This window comes from Artibeus jamaicensis, unplaced genomic scaffold (assembly GCF_021234435.1).
Source record: "Artibeus jamaicensis isolate MK-2021 breed Jamaican fruit bat unplaced genomic scaffold, CSHL_Jam_final contig_585, whole genome shotgun sequence".
Lineage (NCBI taxonomy): Eukaryota > Metazoa > Chordata > Mammalia > Chiroptera > Phyllostomidae > Artibeus > Artibeus jamaicensis.
This window is the reverse complement of record NW_026521894.1, coordinates 7,677,366-7,683,563: the sequence shown is the minus strand read 5'-3', so window position 1 is coordinate 7,683,563 and position 6,198 is coordinate 7,677,366. Positions and strand designations below refer to the sequence as shown.

The 6,198-nt window shown below is 37.7% G+C and overlaps 1 pseudogene; it reads right to left on the bottom strand.

The window, feature by feature from the left end:
* Positions 1 to 3,170: 3,170 nt before the first annotated feature.
* Positions 3,171 to 4,172, bottom strand: LOC119050722 (S-formylglutathione hydrolase-like; annotated as a pseudogene).
* Positions 4,173 to 6,198: the final 2,026 nt, after the last annotated feature.

Sequence of the window (6,198 nt, the reverse complement as noted above, 5' to 3'; positions counted from 1 at the left end):
CATCATGTGGTTTCCTGAGTGACTAGGATGTTAGAGAGGCTCAGCCTCCCACTGTTGCTTTAATCCCCTGCTGAAAAGAACAGTTGTGTTCCTCTCCCATCCTTTCCTGTTTCAAGTAACCTGATCTTCAGGCCTCTCACTGAAGAACTGAGTAGAAGAATGAAGCTCAGCCTTTCACCACATGGCTATTGGTGCTTGTCTTCTAAAAATTCCAAGTAATACTTGTAGCTATTTTTCACTTCACCTTGAAAGAAGTTTTGACATTTTCATAGATATACTCTTCACCATCTTCCTGAAGTGACTTTCCAAATGTAAAGTAGAAATGGATTTGCGGATCAAATGGTGGTGGATAAGTGGTACCAAGGAGAGCAGAGGAATTGAACAGCAACAAAGGAAAAAAAGGGTCATGCTCTGGTGATTCTGCCACACCTTTATGAGACCACAAGGCTTTTTGCTGTTTTGTTTTTTTTCTTTTGGGGGAGGGAGTAGAGACTGGAATAAATCTCCTATTTGGCAATATTTGCTTTAGACTTTCAAAGTCCATCATGTGCAAAATGCCAATCCTCAAATAATATTAGAATACACGAGGATTTGAATAAGCTAATTCAGTGTTTATGAGCATCCCAGGAACATGGTGAGAAGTTACAGATCAGAATTTTTCTTATTTCCCTATGATATAATAGCTACCATTTATTTATGCTATTATCTTATTAATTCTCATGTATTTTGTTATTAATCCTCAGAGTAGTTCTATGAAGATCAAGTAGTGGCCAAAGCTCACAATTCTAAGATGCTCATTTTTTTACACTTAGCATCTTTGAAATCAGGATGCATCCTAGGGTGCATGTTGTTTTCTAGCCGCTGTCAGAAAGACAGCACTCATGACACTGGTTGTCATTGCCTGCTTGTGAGCAGACCTGCTTGTTACTCTGGTGTCATAAAGCATCAGCATTTTCTTCCAGTGACTTGAAGAAAATCCTAGAAGCATTAGTGAGTGCATTTTTCAAGAAATAAGCCTCACCAATTCTCTTGATGGCATAGAGGTCAATATCTTGTAGAAAATGGGGACATTGGTGACTGAGTCAAATGTGATTCAGAGGGGTCTCTACGTAAAATTTGAGGGAGACACTAAGTAATTTATTTTGCTAATTTTTTTCTCTTTATGCATCAAGGTGATATGATATGATTAAAATTTATCTAAATATATTTAAAGTCAGCTTTTAAAATAAGTATAAAATAAAAATTCTGTATTATGAGAAATTATTGCATCTAATGGGCAGTGTTTTCTTGTATGTGAAAGAAAAATGAGTTTTACAATATACAGAATATTAGGTTCAATGAACTATGATATTCTCCTTTGCTTGTCAATAAAAAATGAGCCTGAAAGATATTACGTTTCTTGCCTAAGTTCACACAACTAATAAAGGATCTAAGATGTGACCCTAGTTCTCTGTAATTTCAAAACCTTTTCTTATTTCCTACTGCACTGTATTGCTCCTTCACTGGGTCTTTCTTAAAAATCATAGACATGTTCGTTTGCTTTCACGAACATTTTGTGGCTCTAGAACCAGAACATTTACTTCCTTTTATTAATTTTGAGGGTATGTTTATTAAAGTACTCTTTAAAGTAAAGAGTACTCCATTTAAAGTAAAGTATTTGAGAGTACTGGGGGCAGTGAAACAAGGAAGGACTTAGGATAGAACCAGGTGGCAAACACAAGGCTTGCGGGCAGAATCCGGTCATTCACTTTGTTTTATCTGGCCCAGCACCTCATTTCTACTTGGTGGCCGTGCTGAGTTCTTGCTTAATTGTTAAGGAGTAGTTACATTTATACAGTCCTAAAATTACATTCGGCCCTTTGAAGGTAATTGTGAGGCTGATGTGGCCCCCGGTGAAAATGAGTTTGGCACCCCTGGGATAGAAGCAGCGACAGGAGAGAGCCCAGTGGGGGCTGCTTTAGCTCACTGGGAAGTCAGAGGAAAGGGGCCTTGGAGAAAAAGGTTCATGGGGTTAGCCCAGGACAAGCGGCCACTGCCCATTGCTCCCCTGGTTGCAAGTCTCATGGGGTCCCTTAGAGTTTAGGAGATGCACTCTTGTGGAGAAGGGAAAGGGAAAGGTGCAGGCGTGCTCCTGGGAAAGGGCACGCACTCATTTACTTCAAACAAACAAAAAATAAGTTCTTTCACATTTATGAATGAACTCAATAAATTTATTGAATTTTGACTTTGCAGAAGCAAAGTCTGACTTTTTGTTTCTATTTTCACTATAGCTTGTCAAAACATTTTTAACTTTGATAAAAGAATGAACACTTATTGAGCTATAGTTACACCAGGCGCCATGTTTGTGAGGTAGGTTTTATTACCCCCACTTGGAAGATGAAGAAGCTGAGTCTCACAGAATTTAAGTAACTCATCTAAGGACACACCAAGGACGTACTGACAACTGGCAAAGCTGGGGCTTTGAGTTCTTTTGACTATGAGTGTGAATTTCTCTTCTCTGTACACACACACACACAAACAATAAAATGTATTAACTTTCCATTATAGGTACTATTGAACTAAAGTTACATTTGTCTTGAAAAAGAATTAAATAATGCAAGTCTATTCCTTATGTATACTACCTTTATAATGTAGTGTTTGATATTAAATAGAAATGCTGCTTCTTCTCAGGCAATCTCAGCCAGACATAAAGTTATTATAATTTCTAACTCCTTAGGTAATATGCACATATTAATGTTCCATCAGGTTCCTCAGCATCCCTGCTTCCATTGGCAACAGTATGATTTCTCTCTGTGCTCCAATTAGATGTATTAGAGATGCCCAAGGCAATGAGCCCTTAAGGAACATGTTCAAGAATTCCAAGTCATTGATAGTCCTTTGAGATTGTCATTCTCTGACATTGACAGAAAACCAGGGTCAGTCAATCAATCACTCCACCCTAATTTTTTTTCCAGTTTTTTTTCAGGTTCCATATCTTTATTCAGAAGGTGATTCAATATAGAGTGAAACATTTTTAGCATTATGAAATATAATGTTTTGAACTCTTTTCTCCTACAATTCTGTTTATTACCATTTTTATAATCCTAAAAAATTCTCTTATTTAAAGTTTTTCAAGCATTTAGGTATTTCACGTGATCAATAATAATGGTTGCAGTGAGGAATAGTTGTGATTAATGACCCTCTTGTGATCTAAAAACAACAAGATTTTCTTTTTAAATTTTAATTAATTATTTATTTATCTTTAGTGGGGCAGGGAAGGAGAGAGGGAGAGAAATATCAATGTATGGTTGCCTCTCGTGTGTCCCCTGCTGGGAACTGGCCTGCAACCCAGGCATGTCCCCTGACTGGGAATCGAACCGTGATCCTCTGGTTCCCAGGCCCACGCTAAGATTTTCTTTTCTGCATAGGCAGGTATGAAGTTATCAGGTAGTAACTGTCCAACTGGAAAAAACTGGTCGCCTTTTCCTTGACCAATTAGTGTGTTCAGCTGAGAACCTAGATAGGACTTCACAGGATAGGTAGCATCATAAGCTTTCCATTTACTTCGGTCAGTTCCCAAATATCCACTAAATGCTCCCCATGCCCCCTCCACCCAAGGACAGAGCACTGAATTGCAAATTGGAGCAAATGCTGACACAGATGTGCATTTTCCAGGTTTCTTTAAAGCAAAAACCAGAGCTCCATGGCATTTCACAGAGTGGCCAAAAACAACATCTGTGGAGGTCCACGGGAAAATTGGCATTTATGAGCTAAGGGAGCTCCTCCGTTACCTAAGAGTACATTCTGTAGTTAGTTTTTTAAGGATCTTTAGTGGCACCCACATAAAATGCAGCACTAATGCCCACGTCCCAGCTCTCACCTTCTTTAATATTGCAGCTGGAAGGATGGTATCTGGAGCAATAGCAAAATGGCCACATTCTGAGGCAGCTTGACAATGACCAGATTTTGATATAAAATTCTGTTCTGTCAAGGGAAAGCAGACAGCCAATATGGTGCAGGACATTTTCCACTTTCTGCCTTGGGTGGTCAGTAGACAGGAAATTTCATTTCGCAGTTCAGTGTAACACTGTCATGTTCGAAAATGTTTGCAACCCCTCAAACCTCTTGTCGGAAATTTGTTTCAATGCCATTCTTTTCATGTCCAATTTGCTTTTTGTTTGCACCAAAGGGTAGATGATCCTCCAGTGCCAGGAAGAGGAGAAGCAGTCAGAGAAAGAAGAAATTAGACACCTCAACATCTCCCATAGTTTCCCCAAGATATAAGTGACGTATAACACTGTATTTGTTTTAGGTGCACAATGTAATGATTTGTTGTAAGTGTATACTGTGAAATGATTACTCAACCCCTCATTGTTTATGAGCATCCCAGGAACATGTGATTTACTTAGTTATCACTTGAAGCAGCATACAGATAAATGTTTTTTAAAAGTTTATAAGTTATATGAATTTCTGAACTATTATCTCAAAGAACTTGTGCTATTAATTCTTGTATGTGTTATTGTTAGAATAAACCTTAAAGGCCTATATTTCTGGCTTGAAAAATATTTTTTGAAAAAGTTTAAGCAAGTAACAAGAAAATTAAGATGATGATATGCATGGTTTAATTATATAACCAATAAAATTTACTGCAAGTTACTGCAGTCACATTTCATTGCTGTACTAATGCTCAGAGAGACATACCAAGTGAATTGCTATAGTACTCAACAGGTTAACTTACAACACATACAGCTAATTGTGCTGTTAAGTGATGATTTTTTGGTTTCCATTTATAAAGCATATCAATCAGGCACTCTGATGACTGAAATAAAACTGGTAAAGACATTACAGTCTTTACTGATAATGGGGGAAGGAATTATGCTTTATGCTTATTATTACTCTACATAGATCATTACAAAGCAGTAAGCTTTGAGTCAAATGACCTGGGTACAACACAATAATCTATTCTGGGTCACATCTGTAGGGATGTGTAAACAAACAAGTGTTGTTTATTTGGCAACTCTCAAAATCAACAGGTGGCACAAGAAGCAGCTCTGACAGAAGTATTGACAATTGTGTCAAAGCAGTTCAGGTAGATTATATCAAGAACCTACCATAAGCCTAGCAAGTCAAAGTAGAGAAATGTGTTAACTCATTCACCTAGTCATTTATCAGTGGTATACTGGATGCCCACTGTGTGGGAGACACTTTGTGGAAAGTCAAAATTGTTTAGGAAGTTGACTGGTAGAGAAGGTTTAGTTGTGCCAAGAGCTACACAAAGAGGTTAAAAAGGCTTCAGAAAGAGAAGAGACCTATTTATTCCTTACCAAAAGCCAGGAGAAAAGCCTAATCAGTCATAGTGGCTTATCAATGAGGTTCCTAAGCTCTTTCCCCGTTTTTCCTACTGAGCATCTCTTTTAACATTGTGACGAGGCTTTAGCAGTTATATTGCTTCAGGGAAAACAGATATCATGTTCTCTCAAGAGCAACTATTATGCCAATAATGTTAGGAGAGGTTTTCCTATGGAAAATGTATTCTCCAGTCCTCACTTCAAATATCTATTCACAATTTAGGATGTGTTATTTGAGCAAGTATTTAATTTGAAAATAAATATAACTCCTAGGAATCCAAACAAAAGACTTATGAAATTAAGGAAAATGTGTATGATTCATATACATAGTCATAAAACTAAAATATGTTTGTACATAAGAAGTGTTTAAATTTTAAAAAAATCAAATAATCTGGGCCTTTTTTTGTCTTTATGTAATGTGTGGTGCCCATTATTTAATTGAGGAGCAAAACAACTCGGATATTCAAACTTAAAACATGACTCCAATGACTCATAATTGTTGCTTGATCTTAAATCTAATTGTCTAATGGTTGCCTCATTGGGATCATATGAATCATCGCCTTGTCTTCTGTGTGTTGACTAGAAGGAGACCTCTAGGTTTCTCCTAAGATATTGTTTCTCTTTTGACGTGGCTCAACATCACTGTGACACTTGAATAGGGTGATCATATTCCAGGGCACACTGGGTGGTGTCCTGAGCCAGGAAACTCAATTAGGGATAACCTGATTCCACCCTTCCCCTTAAATATTCCATGAGCTCTACTCAGTGTAAGGCTAATTGTGTAGTCCCTGGCCTTTAAGACTACATCCTGGCAGAGGAGTAGAAGTTAGAGTACAGCTGAATAAAATGGGCAGGGTAGGAGGTTTACAAC